At 42.1% G+C, this 23,080-nt stretch overlaps 1 long non-coding RNA gene across 1 annotated transcript; it reads right to left on the bottom strand.

Annotated features, from left to right (window-relative positions):
- Window positions 1–6,284: 6,284 nt before the first annotated feature.
- LOC311007605 lies at window positions 6,285–13,987 on the bottom strand. The gene is made up of 3 exons (XR_014596430.1): window positions 13,874–13,987; window positions 12,444–12,516; window positions 6,285–6,560 (listed from the first exon to the last, which is right to left on the bottom strand). It is a non-coding gene; the product is annotated as an uncharacterized lncRNA (long non-coding RNA).
- Window positions 13,988–23,080: the final 9,093 nt, after the last annotated feature.

The raw sequence follows: 23,080 nt of genomic DNA, 5'->3' as shown, positions 1-23,080 counted from the left end.
TTGGCTTCATTTACACGTTTCTTGGAGTTCAGATTGAAGCTCTTAGGATGTGACAAAGTGTTTCTTTATGTTTTTATCATAAATGTTGCTGCTGCTCTGGCCCTATGCCAATACACAAACCTATAGAACAATATAATAATAAAAAACAACTCTATTACCAGTAAAGGTCCTGCATCCAAAATTTGACCAAAGTATCTTCAAAATGCTCTTGAATGTCAAAAGTAAAAGTAGTTGTTTTGTAGAAAACGGCTGAAATTAATTACTAACAACTAACTGAACTGAGATGCTGCTTTATTACTGTAAAGGTATTGGGTATTTTACACATAGCTATATGACTTGTGTTTAAATGGAAAATCTTGTGTGTCATATAAAAGCAAACAAAATGTGGTGGAATAAAAGTGAAATATTTTACTATATAAATGTGATGTTGAAGAATAAAATTAATAATTATTGTGATTTTATTTATCAATAATATATATTTCTATATAATTTTATTGGAGACGTACCTTCTTATTTTTTGACGACAGTGGCATGCAGTCAAACTGTTAATAACCAGTATATTGAGTACAATAGACTGACTGGCAGTGCTGCAGTTACTCTACCAGTCAGAGTTTGGTGCCATTGTGGAAGAACCTGGATCATGGGGCTGGGGCTGTGTTTATTACAAGGTTTATTTGGCTTTCCTCCAATTAGGAGGCAAATTGCTGAGGAAAACGTTCACTAGCTGGACCTCCTGAGTGCTGCCTAATAATAAAAGCAGCTTTCACCTTCTGTTGATGCTATTTTTGTAGAGAAAACATGGCACGCTGCATGTTATTTAATTTCTCAGGGTCCTGTGACAGAGCCGATAGGGTTTGACTTCTGTTAGTCATCTCTGTGATCATCATCTCTGCAGGCAAAGGAAACCCTTTAAAAAAAATCCGCCATGAGCACAGGCCTCCTTCAAAATCACAGAGATACAGTATAATATCTGATTTGTATGGTAATCTGTACATTAATCTCACCAAGTGATAACTCAGTTTAGGCAGAATTAACTGATTTCAGGACTTGAGCCTGTTAGGAATGTGAGTAAACCTCATACAGAAAAAATGATTTGACTGTAAATGACCCAGTGATTCTAGGATTTCAGTCTCCTCCACCATATGGCTGGAGGTGCAGACGTAAACCAAAATATTAATGATGCTTAGATATTGTTTGATGAACTATAACACTGTATTAACACATACATACGGAGACTTAAAACAGAAATCTGATTACAGGTTTAAAGGAAATCCAGCATATGTAAAAAAAAAAAAAAAAAAAATGCCATTAGAGAATTAATGCTTCACATAAAGTTAATGCCTAGTTAATGTTTCTTTCTTCTTCTATTTTTTAAAACATCCATTTAAGCTTCAGGACCTTGCAACCCTGGATTATGTCAACAGTGGACATCCAGCCAACAAAGCACTTCTGTCCTTAAGAGAACAGACCATTAGCAGCAAAAAAATAAAATAAAAAAATCATAAATCTTCTTATAAGAGGAACAGATTACATGCATTTAATGGCCAAATTTACATCCACAAGCTGAAGCTAAAAGCATTTGACGCAAACAGATGACTGCAGGGAGCTTTGTCGAGGAAGCTCCTATATGGAGCACATACACCAAGTGTAACTATAACGTTACAATGAAGTCACACTCACACCTCCACAGTGGAGGGCTGCTGGACCAGAGGCCGTCTGGTCTGTCTCGTTGGTTCAAACACACAACACACAGGTCTCCTAACACGAGCACTGAGGAGGATCCGGGTCAGTGCACTTGTTCCTAATTGTCCACTCAGACACTGCACGACAGTGTGACTGCTGCTTGTTGCTGTATTACAATAAGCTTGTTGCTGCTGCGCCACAGACTGTGTCTGATTTAACATAGCAGAAATGTGGCTATTCACATGTATCTGTACCTAATAATCCAAACAGGGATGTTAGTTATTTATGATGCGTGAAATCCAGTTTTATGACATCATCTGAGCAAAACAGAGACTGAAACCTCATTTTAACCTTGTGTTTCATGTAAACTGCTAAAATAGCACAAAATATAAATATAATGTAGCATATTAAATAACGAGAGATACTGTATTTGAGATGTTAATATCTACTCTAAACTGCCATTACAAATATTGTCCACTGAAAGTGAGGAGATGATTGTATGATTTTTTTTAAATAGCCACACAAAATGCCACGCTTCATGAAAAAAAAGCGCAAATCAAAGTCCCCTAAAGCTTTCATCTCGGTCTGCTGCAACACATTCATTTGACACATACTCTGTTTTTCCAGAGGAATCTGACGAACAGTTTTAATTATTAATTTCTGCCAATTTGAACTAAAAAAAATCAAAGCCCCAAGTCAAAAATCAGTTTTTTAGTTTCCTGACAAATAAACATAAACGTTATCAGTACAAAACATATGAATATTCTTTTATAAAACATATAGAGTGCAGGGATACCTCTAAATAAGGTCACACCAGTGCCGACAGCAGAGACCTCAACTGCCAGACCTCTCCTGTCTTTTCAATGCAGCGGTCAGAGGTCAAGGGGCCTCCTGCTGCTCGTCAATTTAACGGTACAGTGTAGGAAACCTTCTGAAACCATGTACAGACAAAACAGAGTTCACCTCTGCTACAATTAGAGAGAAGTGGGCCACGAGCCACGGAGAAGAAAAAAACCTCTGGGCATCAGGAGAGGCCTCGTGTCCACTGATTGACCGTCCTTCCTCCTCACTGTCTCACTCTGGGCAGATGGAGGTGGCAGGGGCAGGAGAGGAGGATGGATGGACGGATGCAGAGTTTGTTGACAGATGCCTCGCTCCCTGCCCCGCCTCGCCCCCGCCCACCTGTTAAGGGCAGCAGTGAGCTCCTGGGGGCGAGCAGCGTGTCTGTTGCGGACGCGCGGAGGGAGGTGTCGGCCCGGGGAGGGGTGGACTGGAAGTGGCTGGCACGTGCTTCTCTGTGGAGATCCTCCCCCAGTTAAAACCCCCTGCACCAGGCCACCGGGGCCTGTGTGTATGTGTATCTGTGGGCATTAGGTGTGGGGGCGACCGAGTGCAGGTGTGTGTCTCTCTGTGTTTCCTCTCCCCTGTGATAATATAACGCACAAAATGTGGAGTGAGGGTGATTGTGTTTATGGGTCTGTGGATCAATCACATGTGTGTGTGAGTGTGTGTGTGTGAGCGTGTTTGTGGGAGCAGGAGGCGTGTGCCCTCTCTGCTCCCCCACAGCCGCCACACGCCTGGCCACCTGCTCCGGGATTAGAGAGCATGCGGATTACACGCGTCACAATGGAGATACACAAACAGAAATATGCCCTTGGCCAACAAAGGACACACACACACACACACTGGACAGCCTCATCACTAATCGCTTTTAGCATCTTCAATATTTTCATAGTTTGGGAAATAATGGCTTCAGACGCGCTGAGTGACAGGCGGATGACACGTATGTTTATGTTGATGGATGCGTCGTAGTTTTGAGTGTGGGATTTTTATTAAGCTTTATATCAGTTTTATCACAACATAACACACTTGTTGTTGAAGTGGGCTTAATGGAAGTGTGTGTGTGTGTGTGTTTCCCAGGGAGGTGTTTTGCTTTACTCCACTGTGACCCATAACAGGTCTGCTGTCCTACTTTTCAACCATAAAAACACAGTGACGTCAGAAGCACGCAGGAGCCAACAGGCTGAAAGGCCCCAAAACACAACATCGCCAACAACAACAACAACAGCAACAGCATGGGCTGCATAAACACAAACAACTACTGGCAGCTCTTATGTGTTATTAAAGGCCACATGGCCAAGTCAGTACAGAAGGAGAAACTCTAAAGGCCAGAGCCGGCCCAAGGCATAAGCAAACTAAGCACCTGGGGCCCCGTGACTATTGGGGGGGGGGGGCCCCAAAAGGCAAGTAACTTTTTTAAATTGTAGTGCGTAACTTTTGTCAATCATTAGAGAAACACTGCGTAATTACAAAAAACTTTAATTATTGTTGCATTTCAAATTGTTGTTGCACTTTTCCGTTGCAGTATATTTAAAACCAAAAAATTTAAAAAGCAGATGATGTGTTTACAGTTAATGCATTGTCTGTTGGTTTATTTTGTTACTTTTAGTCGACCTAGGTGACATTCAGTCTCCCAGTACTATATCAATTTGAAGATTAAATGTAAATCAACCCCAGGCTGCACTTTAAGCTGAATTTGGTGCCATTTCAGAATAAAAACCATAGATGGGTAAAAACCTGCCAGGATATGATGATTCGTGATGACAGAGTAAAAAATTAAATAGTATTATTGGCAGTAATAGAGGGCACCAAAATAAAGGGCCCCATGGAGGCTTGGGCCGGCCCTGCTAAAGGCCTTTGGGAACAACACCTCCAGGTCAATACACAGTAGCTCAAATAACCATTATTAGTTATCACCACTTAAAAACCCGAATCATAACAGCAATGAAAATATACTGAAGTAAAATAAATAAATAACAAAAAGTAAGTTTGTGCAGGAAAAACCTAAAAAGTTTTTCACCAACTCTGATTTGAATCCATGAAATTAATCTTCTCTTGATTTGTTACTTTTCAAATTAGCTTGGAGCACAGGTTGTAGTTGTATGTCTTACATGGAGGATGTCAGCCATTAGTGTAGTTTCAGCCTTTTAAAATTTGCGAGTAATTTTTGAGCAAATGAATGGAAACCGTCTCGGGTGATGAAGCAAAGCAGAGCAACACCACCAACCATCAGCCACAGGGTTTGAGAGTAGCCATCAGCTGCCTGCATGGAAATCTAGCCGTCACCGGTGTAACACTCGTTTTTGTATGCATGATGTAATTCACTGCGTCAGTGTCATCTAAATATATTTGAATGACAGGACTGAACTAAACCTATCACAGGAATTACAGTAAGGTGATGTAAACGGTGTCAAGATCCGGATGTACAGCCAAGAAACACACCACAAAGCGTGTGTGTGCTCAAGGACATTTTCAGAGTTTGACCGTCTTGCACTTGTTGGATTGTGTTGCCTATGTGTGTGTAAATTCAGGGATGGTGGGATGTTTGGGGTTGAGATCTTCTGGAGGAGATCCCCCTCTCTCCCTTGGCTCCTTTTTGCCCCTCGGGGTCGGTGGGTTTGTTTTGCTAATGACCCCATCCCGTTATGACCTCATTCAGTTTGCGCTCAGTAATTGGTGACACACTGACACACTGTGGTGACGGGGGAGGGGCTCACACGCCAAGGGGGGGTCCATCCCATTGTAAACATTCCTCCCTGACAAATAAGGTATTGTTATTGATGATTAACGGCAATGAGGGGTACTCAGTGTGTGTGTGTGTGTGTGTGTGTGTGTGTGTGTGTGTGTGTGTGTGTGTGTGTGTGTGTGTGTGTGATGAGGATGATGTACTGTAGGTGAAGGAAGATGAAGACAAGTGAGGTGTTACCATAGATGAATCTCAGCATGCAGTGAGTGACAGTGATGAATCTGAGTTAGATAACTGACTTTTTCGTCGTGCTCTGATGAGCAACTAGAACTAGACAGAACCAGAGAATAGGCTTCTAGCTTAAAATGTGTCCAGTTTTTGTTTTGTACAAATTGCTGTCACAACCATCAACTTTTAGTGAATGATTAATTGCCACACAAATAACTGCCATTAATGATTTAATTGTCTTTTTCTGATCGTTTTATGCCACTATAACAATATAAGCCTAAACATAGTTTAAAACACACAGATGAAGAAGATGTATTGGCTTTAAAACTAAATTCATGATGCTAATATAGATATTAGATATTAGAAATGAAGCTCTTCTAGATAAACAGTTTGTGGCTCCACTCATGTGCCATTAAACCACAGAAGAAGAAGAAGAAGAAGAAGAAGAAGAAGAAGAAGAAGAAGAAGAAGAAGAAGAAGAAGAAGAAGAAGAAGGGGGCACAATGTAATGATGTCATCAAACCTTAAACAGTGGAAAACGACAAGGAAATAATGATGGAAATCTGACATTACTGTTGGTTTTAATCCATCTGATTTTATACAGATGGACAGAAACCATTTTAACCTCATGCAAATTAATTGCGGCCAGTTCAAATAGTTGTGATCAGGCGATTATGACGGGCCTAGTACAGATCCCATATATAAGGAAAAGGCATTATCATGATATCATTATAATCACTTTTAGAAAGTCACTGGTATTTGAGTAAATTATGTCATACATTCATCTGACATCTTTAGTTTTTCTATTTTACATAAACATACGATTTTTTGGGGTTTTTTTAATATCAAATATGATGAATCATTATTGGTCAAACTACCTGACAAAGTAGTTAACATGTGGCTCACTCTCTTCATAAACTGCAGCTCCTGCAAAGGCTCTAGATGTTTAGAGCAGTGTCTTCATGGTGCTGTTGCTGTGTGCTGTTACTGACCTGCTTGTTGTTGACAGGAGACGATCTGAGTTGGTCGACCCTGGTCCAGTCTTAATACTCGGTGGCCAGTCCATCTGTGGTGCTTGACCATCTCTGCGGGTCAGTCTCCAGTATGAAGCACTCCAACTGTCCTGTGAACAAGCAGAGTGGTGGGTCATGTGTACGTCTTGGTTCTCCTGAGTCAGTTCAGAAACCGAGTGTGAGCCAACACATCTGCTGGGATGTACCACAGAACTTCTTCTGAATAGGCGCTTTCATAAGCAGATGAATCTTCAATGTAAGGCTGTGACATGGTTTACCCTGAGACATTTTGCAGATAAAACTTTAAGCAAAATTAGGACTACAGAATTTTTTGAAGTAGGCTACAGAGGTGTTGCTGCATCCTTTAGACTAAAAGATGACAATCCTTGTCCCACAACTGCACAAAGAGAGCATCCAAATGTGCTGCACTAATGTGGTGGATATAGTTATTATCTGTGACAGAAATGAATAAGTTCCCGACTCATCCTCCACCTCTTTTTTTCCCTAAACTTTCATTTGACTCGCAGATGGATGGAGGCCTCTCCTGCACGGATGGAAGGTAAACTATTAGACTGGTAATACGGCACAAAATTATACCCTCAAGGTATCTGCATGTGTGTGTGTGCCTAAGTGTTAAGTGGTTGCATGTCTACTGTGAGAAATGCCTGGAGTCATTCATGGGTTTTTCTGATATGTGTGTCTACATGCCATTATTCAAATGAATTCATGGGGAACCAAGGGGAAGTGCATCATCGTGTGTGTGTGTGTGTGTGTGTTAATACATCCCACTGATGAAAACTACCATCAGTTGTATGTCAAAAACGTCACATGATAGCATCAGTGCTAATTATCATCCACTCTGTGTAATATGTAATTACATTGTGATTCCCATCAATTATGAAGCATTTCTAAATTAATTAGCATGTCAAACGTCTTGCATTGGTGAGTATGTTTGCACCTAGTGTGTGTCAGTGGATTTGTCAGGTTAACCAAATGCTCTGTTGGTGTTATATTGTGTGTGTCGTGCTGGTGAACCCCCCCCCCCCCCCCCTAAAAGAAAAACACAACAAAAACAACAAAAACATGGGATGACAGTGCGCCTGTTGTGTCGGTTATATTTGGAAAAACCCAAAACCTCAAAGAAACACATGTGCACATGCATCAAAAACACCCACAAATGGAAACACACACACACATTCCTGCTCCTCCAAGTTTGAGTGGGTGGCACCCCTCCTCCTCCTCCTCACCTCTCTTCCTCCCCCTTCCTCCCCCTCTCCTCATCCCACTATCACATCGGACCGGGTCTACTTATAGTAGCGCGCCAGAGAGGAGAGAATGGGGAGAGAAAGGGTATTATGACAGCGAGGGGAGAAAAGAGAGGGAGCGAGAGAAAAGAAGGGCAGACAGGGTATTATGAGAGAGAGGGATGAGAGCAGTGAAGGCATTTGGAGTCTTTATTCGCCTTCCTAAGCCACGGGCTCCGCTCCCAATCCGATTGGTCGATATGGCCAGCCATGTAAATGAAATGCAAAGCAGAGAGACCCTGATTTCCCTTTGCCAATTTGTGGGGCCCTTTCTCTCTTCCTCCGCTGATGGCTTCCTTCTTTTATCAGTCTGTCCTCCTCGCAACGTGACGCCTTTCTTCCTCAGTATCACAGACTGCCACCGTCAACCTCTGATTCTTCCTCTCTCTCTCTCTCTCTTTCTCTGGAAGATAATGATTTGCCTTTTTTCTGCAAGAGCTGAACTCTGCTCTTCTCTAATGTTCAGCTCGAAGGATTTAATCCACCACTGCTCTTTTTTTTTTTTTCCTGGGAAACTCCAGTGGTGATTAAGCATATGCTCTTTTGCATGTGTGTGACACTGTGCAGACGTATGTGTCCACTCACGCAGGATGAATACTGATGGATTTGAGTCCATTAAAGGTTGTCTGCTCTTCTGACCTTTAATGAACGTCTCTGCACATTATTTGTTTGTATCAGAATCCTAAACCACTCCCTGATGTGATATAGACATCCATCTACTGTCATTGATGGAGACCCTCCCTCCTCCACCCCCGCAGAAGGAGGGTCTGTTGACGCTAAACTCTTCCCAGGGGGTAGAGCACCAGTAATGGGGGCTCAGGCTGCGTAAAGCCCCGGCTATGAGATTTAGGTTGCTGTTTATTTATTTTATTTATTTATTTTAAAGAGTCTAATCAGCTCCAGCCGTGTTTCGTGTTTTTTTTTTTTTTCCCCCAAACAGGGTGACAGGGCCGAGAGACAGAGGGCAGGACTGATGACAGTTTTAAGTGCAGACAAATGCCACAGTCTGTCCCAGATTAAAGATGCCCACCACCACCACTGTAATCCCTGTAACGCTGCCAAATTGGTCTTTCCTTCCTTTTCCCTTTGCTGAACTGAGCAGCTATGAATGAGCAGAGATCAGGACAGGAAGAGAACGACATCACACAGTGACACAGATGTCCTGACCTTACTGAACTCCCCCCCCCCGGTCTGCGGCGCATGGAGGAAACTGGAGTGAATTTCTATTTCAGTTTGTCTGTGAAAACACTGGTGATTCTGGTGATTATTTCTGGATAATTAGATGGAGGAATGTGTTAAATTGGTGCTCACAAAAGGAAAAACCTACAATGTTCAACACAACTCCTCCAGAGCAGAGATGTGTCAAAAGAGCTGCGATATAAAACATGACCTGATGGCTCTGGAAGCAGGACATGGAACAAAGTGGAGAGCAGAGGAAAGTCCAGGGAGGAGAAGCGGTCAGTGGTCAGCGGTCAGTGGTCAGCGGTCAGCGGCTCTGTCACTGTTCACCATGCAAACACTGCCACCTGCAGGCAGCTGCTTACAACACAACTGCTTCCTAACAAATATATAAAAAACACAGCCAATTAGACAAAGACACATCAGTGCAGATATCCGGTTTATAGAGGAATCTGATACAAGTCAAGTATTGACCACTTGATAAAGTCGTCAAATATCAAACTTTTTGCAAGTGTATAATGGTATAATGTTGTCTCAGTAAATATTTAGCAACGTAGAAGTGTGTTTTCCAAACAACCAAGACATCTTTGTGTGGTTTAGCTCAGTGCGCCTCATATACAGAGGACATAGTCCTCGCTGCAGACGGCCCTGTATCGAATCCTGACTCAGGTGGCCCTTTGCTGCATGTCATTCCCCCTCTCTCTGCCTCCCATTTCCTGTCTCTCTCTCGACTACACCATCGATTAAAGGTGAAAAACCTCACAAATATAATTTTAAAACAAAACAAAACCTTTTTTACAACCAGCTGAAGATCCTACTGCAAAGCACCTGGCCTGCTTCCCACTGATCCCAGTTGTGACAGTTTTAAAGCTGCAGTGGCACCAGGTCTCTGCTGTGGTCAGTCATGTGGACATACGGCGACTGATATAAAACACCATCTGGTTCCTAAATGTCGATTTTTGACAACCATATTAAAATGTCTTCTAGCTGTTCTCTCCATGTCTGACGGTATAAAGGCTTCAAAAGAAAAATAAATCCAGCTAAACTTCCAAGAAATTGTGGTTAAGAAACAATACTGATTTAGGCCGACATTATTAGCTGCATTTTCTGGCTGTTTCCACCACTGTTCAAAATGTCCCCGCATATGGACTGTTCCAAACACTAAATCATTGTTGTGTATAACAGATGTGAAAGGTAGGTAGCCCAAACACAACCACATCAAGAGCCTATGTGACAAAGGTCACAAAGTTAGGTATGGGGCTGCTGTGTTTTCACCAACCTCGAGTGTGTTGTTTTCACATGCATCACATAGTTATTATCTTGTAGGGTCAACATTGGTTTTAAATTAATAACATTGTATTACTTATTGCTCATTATTCAATCCTTTGAAATGACATCTTCACTCCTGTTGTGGGCCTCTCACACAGAATGACACAGTAGAAAACGCACACTGTCACCACCCACTGGGACAGCTGAATAACATGGAGCCGTTGTTAATATCATTAGAAACACGAGTCCTGGATGTCTTATGCTGAAGGAGTTTATTTAGCCTTGATCAAGGAGAACAGAAAAGTCGCTAACACAAGATGAGTGCGTGATGCCATCTCAATTCTAAGGGTCAAACAGCAAAGCTCAGATTCTTATAGGTGGACCGAGACAGCAAAGGGGAGATGTGTTAACATCCAATTGGCTATAGTACATAAACATGAAGATAAGGATTCACACCAGCTAAGTGTTACCCAGTGACGGTGAGCGTTATCATCTAACTCTACAGCTGTGTCTGCAGCCTGCCAGAGAGTGAGATTGAAGATGCCAAAGAGGGACCATGGCCATGGCATGTTTCTCATAGAGAAAGCAGGGCAGATAACTGACCCCAGCAGTAATCCAACAGAAAGTCCTCTAATTCATAGCTCTCCACTAACACAGAGGGATTGACCATTAACTACACGAACTATAGGGAAGTGAAATTATTCTCTAACATGTGCCTTTCCTGCTGAGGCACGTCAAACTTTCAAATATGAAAAAAAGGCCTGTGGTGTCAGAGAGATTACTGCCAAAAAACATTACATAAATACACACAGGTATATATAATGTTACATAAGGTAAACCAACAAATTGGCCCTGCAGAGCTAATTCAACAAAACTCATCTGCTGATGAAGGCCACAGGATATGGGCAAAAGCTATAGCGAGCAAAAAACAAGGAAGTTGAGCCTTTGGTAAGAATTAATCATCAAAGTCATATTTCTGATGTCAAGAATAAAGTTAGTGTATGTTACTCTGGAAATGTGTGTGTGTGTTGGGGGGGTATATAAGCATGATGGGTAATGTGTGGGAAGCCACACTACAGCTCCCTGACAAGAGGGAGGAGGTCTACCATAACACACGTCAGACACACACACACACACACACACCCTACTCTTCATCATCCTCTCCTTCCTCGTCCTCCCATCAACCCTCTCTCTTTGCTGCTCCCCAACCCCCCTCTCCTCCTCCCCCCCACAGTCCTGCCAAGCTGACAGCTCCAAGCTCCATGGAAAATGAGTCTCGCTTGCATTACAATCGCGCGGGACAGATTCCATTAGCACTATCTGAAATTGAGCGCGGGGAGCAGAGAGCGGGAGGCAGCAGCGCGTGGCCTTATCACAGGGAGAGGGTGAGCTCCACCGACGTCACTAATCCACCGGGCGGGATTCAGCAGACACACACACACACACACACACACACATATATATACACAAACACACAGAGTGAAAGACAACTTGGGGAAGACGCAGGAGGCACACAACAGAAAGACACACCTATTTGCACACACTGAAAGACAACCAGGGAATGAAAGGACCAGTAAACACAAACACGCACGTTCAGATACCACAACCTCAGCTCTCACACTCTTCAATGTAATGAAAATGAATTTGCATTCAGCTAAAGGACATGATGAAACTGCTGGAAAACAGGTGACACATCAACTCTGCCTTTGTGTGCGTGTGTGTGTGTGTGTGTGTGCTGCTGTTGCTGGTGGATTTGTAACATGTCAGTCCGTCGGTCTGAGTTGAATCTGAACCTCTCTCACTTCCTGTGTGATCTTTTCCTCCCTCCCTCTCTCTTCTTATACACACAAGCATACTTGCACACATATAATCATAGACACACTCTACATATACATGCGCACACTCATTTGTGGGACCACCACAAATGAACCCCCTCCCCCCCCCTCCTCCATGTGTCCTCATCCTCATAGTTATTAACCCCTGACACATAAATTCAAGGGTATGTGGGAGTGTGATATTAGCTGTGTGTGTGTGGATGGGGTTAATCTTTATGTAGTGGGGATCTTTCACAGGAGATCACTCAATTTAAACAGAGTGGGAACACTTTGATGTTTCCAGTCCTCCCTCCCTGGTTCGCTCTCCGTCTCTCATTCACCCCTTCTAATTTGCCTCATGTTGCCCCCCTCTGCGCCCCAGCGATAAGGTGTAATGAGAAATGTTTTCAAAACGGTTCTCACCTACCATGTGATTTTAATTGAGCGTGCGCTTGATACAGCCATAAGAGGAGAGTGCTCATCCCTGACCGCTGAAGGTGCTGAAGAGAGAAGGGGAAAAAGAGAGAAAAAAAGATGCGGAACGCTGAAGTTTTCCAACCATGAACACAAAGCAGAGAGTAAAATCAGAGCAGCACGTGTTTGCATCCACCAACCACCAGCAACAGCCCTGCCCCCTAAAAGACATAAAGTAATGAGGGGGAAATACCATCTTCATTAGTTGTCATTTACAGGGTATTAAACCGATGCCTCCTCGGGGCTGTTATTGGTCACACTGAGAGCGAGCAGCGAGAACATCAGAGAGAGGGGGGAAAAAGGAACTTTGGGAAAATGTGGGAACAGAAGAGTGGCCTATATTCACTTTGTAGCAGACACATCACTGCCAGAGCATCCTCCTCTTCAAAATGAAGAAGGTGGAAGACAAATAAGCTCAGTTTCAAAAGCACCAAAAGTAGGAAGAGAAATGGAAAAATAAATTAGCTCAGTACAAAGTAGCCTACACACTGACAGGTCCAGGGCAGGGCCGTGTCCAGACATTTTTGATAAGGGTGGTCCAAGTGGGGCACTGACTTATGGTGGGGGGCGGCATGAATGTGAGCATGAGCGCCTGCACACACACACACATTACATGCACATGCATACACAACACACACCCACAAAGGTTTTGGCCATACCCAGTTTTGTCTGCAAAACCCATAGCTACTTCAATTACTAACACTGCAAGAAAAACTAGACCAACTAGTCAAAATACAGGAGTGGCAACACACAATTGTGATAGAAAGCCTATTTTTTATTCTTGAAAAAAAAATTACTTGACAAGCCAGTATAAAACATAGTAAAAAAAGAATGCCTCTGACTGGGCATACAGCCCATCATATTTTGGGTGGCACCTGGGGTGGTCAATCAGATTTCAGGAGGGCCAAGGCCACTAGCTACCCGAACACGCCACTGGTCCAGGAACAGAACAGGTCACTCAAATTCAATGTGATACATATCAAATAGGCCTACAACTATTAAAAATAAAAAATAAAATAAAAAAGCTAAATAAAAAGGGGAAAAAAATGGACATTTTAGAAACAAAGATAGACAAAAAAACAACAACAAAAAAACAGCCTGCTTGGCTACCACCAGCTTCATTAGCCAGTAGCCTTGAAACAACATGGGTTTAAGCTAGCTATCTAACCACAAACTCATCTCATAGTGGCTCAACAAACTGTCACTGAAGAAACCACATGCAAAAATACAAACGCGCCACAAATTTAGAAAACAGTGTTTATCAATGTATCAATTCACATGCTACAAACAAACAAACAACAGACGTGTTTCCGGTGACGCAAGAAAAAAGACTGCAGTTAGGGCTACATATTACGTAGCCTATTAGCAATAAAACAAACTTACCTTTTCAGAGTTACCGTCCTCATAATGTGTGAAGAAGCACTGAACAAACTGCGACCCACAGTCCGTCACTTTTCTGGGTAAAGTAGCCTTTGAAGAGCAGCCATTGAAGAGGTCTGAGTGATGTAGGCTACCTGTAAAGGTATATCCATGAAACTGACGTCCATGGGGGCTCCAGGTCTTGCTACTTCCTGGTCCGAGTGACGTCAGAGAACCTCCAGGTGTCACTCACCTGAGTGCTGGTCAGAGCGACTTGAAAAAGAAGCAGCACAGCAACACGTAACGTAGGCTACGTATGAAACACATCGGTTGAGCGAGTCCAGAGGTTTTCTGATGATTTCAATATACTATATCCTCTTTTCAGATGATTTTTTTCAGAGGAACACCACAACTAAGTATCCATTTAGGCCTATTTATTTTTATTTTTATTTATTTATTAAAGGGATAGTTCACCCAAATTCAAATTTCACTCATTATCTACTCACCCTCATGTCGACTGAGAAATTTCAGAGTCCTCAGTGTCTTCTCGGAGTTAGGGGGGGGGGGTCCACGCAGCAGTATTTGTCCATGGTTGTGAATGGTGCTCACTTTTCTTCTTCCAAAAAGACACACCAAAAAACATCCAAATACCTCCATACTGCTTGTCTGTAATGTCCCTCTTGTATTGAAGCCCCGACATGAAAAATTGTTCTGCCGGTCAGTGCAAATCACGTGAGATTTGCACTGACACAGGAAGAGCAGTGAACTGAGACACTGGGAGCTTCCGCTACAAACAAGCTTAAAATATAGACTTCAGAACAATTTCTCATGTCAGGGCTTCAATACAAGCAGGACATTACAGACAAGCAGTATGGAGGTATTTGGATGTTTTTTGGTGTGTCTTTTTGGACGAAGAAAAGTGAGCCCCATTATGGACAAATACTGCTGCACGGACCCCCCCCCCCGTAACTCAGAGAAGGCACAGATGAAAATTCTCCCAGCCCTTTGTCGACATGAGGGTGAGTAGATAATGAGTGAAATTTGAATTTTGGGTGAACTATCCCTGTAATCATATAATATTTTTTATCTGGAACATCAAAGTCCAAATATTGCCTTCATCACTTCAGCAGCAATCAAATTCTAGTGGAAAAAATACTGGGTCTTTCAAACATTAACCTTAGAGAAGTCAAAATTAATATTAAAATTAAATATTGGAATCATAAAAGGAGGGTATGACCTCGACGTCACTCAGCATTATTACTGCTTCCTATGAAATTAGATGTAAATTGCTGGAATAATGTAGGTAGCCTATATAAAAAGTGAGGGGAGGATTAGTGGGAGAGAGGAGATGGAGTGGGTGTATAAACTGAAGTAACATCATCAGCAGCTCCACAGGACGTCCACAGTGAAGACCTGCAGTAGCTGCTACGCGGCAGGCGTTGGAACAGATTTCCTCCTCTGTCATATATTCTCACCCCGTCACTTTCAGGTTGTGTGACGACAGCAGAGGAAGACCCGATGTTATGAAACACAAGACAGTCTGGATTACCAACCCGGTGCCACGACATCACCTCCCTAACAGGATAACACAGCATAATAAACTCCTTAAAATAATCAAACTTATTACAACTCTTAACCCCTGTTTAATACACTCTGCTCAGCTTATGTGCGATGGCATCCACTGCCAGTCGAGCCACAAAAGAGAATAATGTTATAAGACTGGAGAACACAGGACAGCAGCTTGTGGTGCCTTAATATTGGCTTTAATTGGATTTGTAAATGATGTGGCTAAATTAACACTTTCTATGGCTTGGTGACTTAGTGAAATGTGTATAAGGAAAGAAAAAAAGAAGTGAAAGTCTTAAAGTTAATTAATCATCTGCGGCCCCAGCTTAATTAAAGTTTCCCAGTGTCTGGAGTTAATGGGTGGATTGATGAACAATGGTGTGAACGCCCCCTGTTACCTTCAGAGAGAGTCCACAGAGACCAAAGATTTCAGAGGCATTGATTAACACACCCACATACCAACGCCTTCACATGCCCATCATCACACACACAGGGTTGTGCATGTACGCGCGCACACACACACACACACACAGGGGCAGGAGAGTCCCCTTCAAACTTCCCGGTCACAGATTCCCATTACTCCCATTGAGGGTTTCACATTAATTAGCTAGGATCAAAACCTACAAATCCCTCCAGTGAGAATACAACTGTATTGCTAAACCCTGCCTCCAGCATCTATGCTGCATCCCCTGACACACACACACACACACACACACACACACACACACACACACACACACACACACACACACACACACACACATACTGAGCATGGCCGGATAAACCAATGAAGGGGGCCTCAGGGCAAGACAGACCTGCTGGGCCGCTATTACGTTGGGAACACGGTGGCTGCGTCGCTGTGGAACGTGTTAACAGGTTAGAGCGGACACACTGAGTTGCATGTTTCTCACTGTGGTCCCATTAAATCAGTGGTTCCCAGCCGTTTTTCCTTGAAGCCCCCCCCTGCTTTTGTCAAAGACAAGCCCCGACCCCCTCCATCCAAAACCTCTACCTGCACGGACGCATCAAAAGAATAATGTAATACAAACTTTTATTTACAAAAGTAAACTGTTGATAAAAGGTGGAGCCCAATATGTATTATGTAAATATGGGGAACTTATTTTATTTATTCTTATTCATTTAAATTTTTGGTGGCCCATTGTTGTGGAATGCTCTGTAAAGCACATTGCACTTCCACAATGGAATGAAATGTGCTATATAAATAAAGGTTGCTTGCTTGCTTGCTAATTACAACGAAGAGCCCCATATACATTTTGAATCCATCCTTAATAATTAATCTATTTTGTTCTATCCTATTTTGTTTTATTTAATCTTTCTGTCCATTTTCCTTTGTTGTGTCATACTTGTTATCATGTCCCTATAAGCAGGTAGGTTGTAGTTTTTTGTTCCTATTGTCTTTGTTTATACTTGATTTTGATTATCCAATTAGGTGTGTTATTGGGATTTAAAAATGTAAATATGCACAAATATAATACTGATAACTTCACAACCTCAGAACAGACAAAGCTCTGTGGACCACCTGAAATCTCTGACACCCCAGACCCCAAATTGGGAACCAATGCATTACGTGATCAAACCTGAATCTGAATATCTGTGGAAAAAATATATAAAAACATATTTTAAACATCATATAGTAACTGCATATGGAGACAGTGGCACTTCAATGATATTTTCTGTCAAAATAAATTAGAAATTAACTTGCAAAGGCAGGAAATCAAACATCCCAGTGGCCTGAGCTCTATAGAGACACTTGAATATGTGGAGCTTCTGTTTTATATCTGTATGCTTGAAAGGGAGTGCTGTTACATAACAATTTCCTCTGATTCTGATCATTTCATTAAACACACATGACTGTAGCAATGCACCTTTCACAGTATCATCTGAGCTCTTTCAAGTGGATCGACTTTATCTTCAAATGTGCCACCTCATCGGGACACATCGCTGTCACATCTCTGTCCTACTTCAGTGTCGGCAGGTGTCATCCCTCTAGAGAGCACAGACGTTTATCACATCATCTGTTTCAGTAGCTGACAGCCTCTCATATGCCACACATCCTGTGCGTGTGCTGTGGGTGATATAATACTTAAGCGGTGACTTTTCCCATAGTCCCTAATGAAATTCAAACTGATATTATATTACCTTAAACTAATTGCTACAGTGAACATGTAGCTGCTGTGTTATATGAGAAAATTATGGTGCCCATTTTGATATAATGTCTTTAGACATATCGGAGATCTTCATTGTTTTTTTGATTTCTTTTTCTTTCTTCTTTTTTCATGTCTTTATCTCCCATTTGCAAAACCTTCAATAAAAAGAGATTTTCTTTTTTTTTTTTAAAGAAGAAAAAAAAGAACTTGTAGCTGCTGCCTGGTGGAGATCTGGAGGCTAAAATTAATCCGGCATTAACATCAAGAACGAACTAAACAAACAACTAAATGAGTTGTCAATGAGTTCCTTCCTCATTATAATTTTGTAAATACCAGGTTTTAACAGTAGCCCTCAGTCCCCAGCATGAAGATAACATGTTTATTGACATTGTTTTCACATAGTTTCAGCATGCTTTTGGGTCGAGATCCTTTTACTGACTTATAAGGCTCTTAATGACAAAGCTCTGTCCTGTCTTAAAGACCTATTGCTGCAGTAAAACGCTCCCAGAATGCAGTTTGTTCGTGACTCCCAGTGTCGCTACAAACAGACTGGGAGGTAGAGCCTTCAGTTACCGGGCTCCTTTATTGTGGAACCAGCTCTCTCCATGGGTCAAAGAGGCAGACACTCGGACTACATTTAAGTCTAGGCTTAAAACCTTCCTGTACGACAGAGCTTTTAGTTACAAACTGGCTTAGGTAGCTCTGAACCATTTTATAGCTATGCTGCTGTAGGCTTAGACTGCTGGGGGACACATCAGGTTACATGGAGCCCTGTCACACATTTTTAACTGTCATTACTTGTTGCACCTTGTAGTTTGGCCTTCGTGTCTCACACTTTCTCTGATTCCACAGATCCAGAGCTCCATCCCTCTGCATCCCTTCTTTTCTTCTGCTCCTAAACCGGCCTGCTCTCCCTGCTCATGAACCAGTTTGCCATCCAGTACTCCCATTAAGCTGGCCTGCTCTCCCTGCCATTCCTGCTCATGACCCAGTCTGCCCACCAGAAGCTGCCTTCATCAGCTCTTCCTTGACTAAAGAATCCCTATTTATTCCCATATTCCATGTTGTAAACTGTTTTTCTTGTCTGTATACAACATCTATGTCCCATCCCGTCCTCTGTCTCTCATCCTGAGGTTTCTCCTGTTTATTTTGTTTTTTTCTTGGGAGTTTTTCCTCAGTGGATGTGAGGGTCTAAAGGGCAGAGGATGTTGTTATGATGCTGTGTAAAGCCATTTGAGACAAACTGTTTGCAAAAATGGGCTATACAAATAAACTTGCCTTGCCCCCTCACATGCTTTGGAATAGATTAAATGTAGTGTGTCACTGAGATACGCATGAAATAGGCTTCATAATCTTTGACAGAGGAAAAGCCTCCTCCCCGCTGAAATCATTTCTGAACTAACTTCTGAATAACACGACTCTCAGCAGCTCTTTCAGCCGACATCCTGGATTCTTTTGCGGAGAGACCAACTTAAGTCTATTGAACAGCTATTTTAAATCAGGCGTTGTGTAATTTCGCAGCTTCTTATCACATGTGTGTGGTGATGAACATGACTGCCAAAACTGCTCATTAAAAACGGTTGATTATTTTAAAGAGGTGATGCAACTCGGAGCAACTCCATCACGGTGTTGTTTGGCCTGCTGGCAGCCTCAGAGAGTGGTGGAGAGCGCCCTCTGCTGGACACAACGCATACAAGAAAGTGAGCAAGCATAATTCAACTTTTGAACAGGTTTATTGACATGTGTATAGCGATTGTCTGTGCACCGGACGATTACAGAAGAGTATGATATAAAATAATACAAAACAGCTGTACATAACACAGATGTATTTAAAGGAATGCAGTATTAACTGTGAGGTTAAGTGTCAGCTACTCACTCGCCTAGAGTAAGGTGAGTTCATACATTGAGGAGGTTGAGGTTTTGCCATCTAGAATGAAGGTCAATTGATACATATAATAATAATAATAATAATTAAAAAAAAGTTAGGAATAGTTAATGATGTTACTGGTGGTATTTAAAAAACCTGATGTCACACTAAAATAGATCATATGTCAGAATTTTTTCACCAATATTAAAATCTAAAAACAAAGCAAAGGAAATTGCATATGGACACCTGTAACCCAAACAGTTTCACTAAGGAGGAAAACAGAAGTAAAGAGAAATAGGCTCAAATTAAAGTCATAAAGTGTAAAAAGGGTGCTGCAACGGTTCTTCCATCCACATGCCAATGGTGTTTACTTTAATTGTTGTATATATTAACTTCAAAAGCAGGATTCGCTGGATTTTGGCGTGCTAAGTAAAGGGGCAGCTGATCGTGATGCTTTCATGGCCTGTTCCCCCTTACAGTAAGACCCGTATGTGACTGATCCTGGACCTGTGGTGATCTGCCCTACTGTCTCATCCCCTGTTACATCAGAGAAGTCTCCTCACACCTGCTCTGTGTTCGTTCTGCGCTTCTGAAGCCTTTTGACTTCCTTCAGGCTTCTCCCCAGCTGTGAATCTGAAATCACTAATCCTGAGCTACAGTAATTATCAACACGACGTCAATTATCCACCACACGCTCCCGAGTTTAAATCTTGCATTTAGACTTCGAATGGAAACCGCGGTGCTTTAGAAGCAGCGGGCTGCCATCCGTTAGCCTGAAACCAACCATTATCCTTCTAAATACAAAATGCAAACAAGTGTTGACGCGGACGTCTCTCTGCACTGGATTGGTTGGGTGAAAAATATTAGCATAGTAGTACAAAGTGGGATTTGATAGGTCTCATTCACAAACATCACGCATCTATCAAGTATGAGGATTTTTTAGGCTTTCTGTTTTATTCCTGTCTTTCTATTTTTATTTTTTTTTGTATCATTATTCATTTTTTTGGAGAGGTCATCCAAAAAACAAACAAACCCAAAACTAAAATGCTGCAGTTGTAACAGCTGAGGACTCGGAAGACATCAGATGCTCTCAGCATGAATAACAGGTTGGCAATCCACCGTGCAAAGTTTCTGAGTACGTGTCTGTGTTGTGTACATAGTGTGTGTGTGTGTGTGTGTATGTGTGTGTACGTTCAGCACATGCAAGCTAAACACAGTTTCCGTTGTGAGTGTGTATTATCCGTTATACGTCTTCCATACTTGAGGCTATTATTGAAGTTATCGGACTCGTTCGAGCTAGTTCACCAAGCTACACCATAATATTTAGTTACAAAAATAGTATCACAATATAGACCATTCAATATGAGCACCAGGGAAGGCTAAATATAGCCTGAGTATTTGGCTACATTCATTGTCTGGGCAATGTTTTACGGTAGCAGTGTGTTAAGTGTGTTTGTTGGACACAGTGTTGGCAATGTTTTCTCACTCACAAGCTCTCCTACATCTACCACACTATAATATTTCAGAAACATACGTAACTTGCTTACACTGAGTAACAACGGCTAACTAAAACCAATTATCAGTTAGAAAAATAGTCTGTTTTTTTGTCTTTTAACACTGAACATCTAAAAGAATTCCTCCCATGTCCCCAAATAAACCCCACCCCCATTTCCTAACAAAATAGTTTTCTTTGAAACGACGACAAAACAAAAAAAAAAAGGTTTTCTTTTTGAGGTTATGCAAGGTCAAACCTTTCGGACACTCTATCACACATTATGTAGACCCTGTTAAGCATAATTCAGTAACCAGAAGTGTGTTCAAAGTAATGCGACAATACACTGTGGGTGTGTTTGTGGCGGCTGCTGTGCTGATCTAAACACGGTGATTTCTGTCAGCATGAAGAAGCTACTTAATGCATTTGAAATGTTAAGTTAAATTAATGCCAGGTATTCAGTCACAGATTCATTTGCTCATCTTTTAAAAAACTCTAGGGCTTTGGTTGCGTCACACAAACACTGACCCGTGGTCCGAGACCCCATCTGGAAACAAAATACATCATGGAATTGAACACGCCTCTGGTTGAGCCCTTAACCTGGAAACCATTTTAGCCTTGTTTGAAGTGACCACTGATATAACACTTGGCTAAACGTAGCACGACATATAGCTTATCTATGGGAGTGCCATTATTGCTATAGAGAGTTATGAAGTGGAGTTTACCCAGTTTCAGTCCCAGTCCTTGTTTATCCTCTGTCTGCTTGATAATCTGGATAAGACCCGGCCTTATGTCGCTTCAGTGCTAATCAAAGAGTCTGCGGGGGTTCATTCCAATCTAATAGCACACATGGGGTCTCATTTATCCGTGGTTAATAATTTCCCCTTCATGGAACACTAGAAACTTGAGATGTTGAATGGAAGCACAAGGCTTTGATACTTCCTTGTTACTTCCCAGAATTATCATGAGTGGTTAACTTGGCCTGTTGAACACGGCTATAAATATAACTCAGCTGATCGCTCAGGAAGAAAACGTAGTGTGCAAATACATGCAGAAGTGTTGGGACAGCAAAGTGCAACTCTACACATCTATAATTGGAGACATGTCGGAAATGATGTTTCACTGAGCGAGACAAAAAGCTGCTTGTCATTTCCTACATGGTTGCTGAAAGTGTTGGGCTCTGAATGTTTCATACGAAATGTCTAATTACTGGAAGGCTGTGCAAGGAGATAATGGAGTGAAATGTTTGTCTCACATGGCACAATAGAAAAACATTCAAGCTCCTCTGTGTTGGGGGGTGGGCCAGATCAGCTGGTTTAGTGTTTTTTTGGAATGAATGACAGCAGACTCCTGAATGACAAAGACGCAGACACCTTATATAGTGTATAGTAAATACTGTTCACATCACAGTATTGATTATTCTGCCATAATTTAACCACCTATCCTCCTCATCTTATGCCAATTATCAAGCGCTGAAGGATAAACAGGGGGAGGGATTCTTCAGCTCCGAGCTGCATTCAGTGAAAACACAGAATACTGTCTGTAGATCACACCTGTTAAAGGGAGATTTCAACATTTTGGCAAATTCACCCATTGACACAATCCCTACAGTCTTAGGGGCAGGCTCCTTAGCATTAATTGTTGGGTGCAAGCTGTTTTTCGATCGGCGGGGCAGAGACGCGAGCTGCTCAGCTAACGCTACGGAGGCATATGGTATTTCCGGGTTTCCCTCTTCAAACTCAACAAATACACAATCCCTCAACTCCAAAACACTCTCATGGACAAGTTGTGACCTTCACATTCACCACGCTATGAAAAAATAACGTATAGTTATGCAACATTGCGACACAAGAAGCAAATACTCTGAACTACTGCTTTTGAAATCACTCCAGAGTGTCTGAAATGTAGTTCCGGCTACGCATTACGTCACAACTTGTCCACGAGAGCGTTTTGGAGTTGTTGGATTGTGTATTTGATGAGTTTGATGAGGGAAAACCGGTAATACCATATGCCTCCGTAGCTGAGCAGCCTGTATCTCTGCCCCGCGATCGGAAAACAGCTTGCACCGACAATTAAAGGTAACAAACCAACTGCTATGACTATAGGGATTATGGCAATGGGCGAATTTGCCAAAATGT

This window comes from Trachurus trachurus (assembly GCF_905171665.1).
Source record: "Trachurus trachurus genome assembly, chromosome: 24".
In the NCBI taxonomy this organism is placed as follows: Eukaryota; Metazoa; Chordata; class Actinopteri; order Carangiformes; family Carangidae; genus Trachurus; species Trachurus trachurus.
Note: the sequence above shows the minus strand (reverse complement) of the source record. Positions and strands in the feature narration are given on the sequence as shown.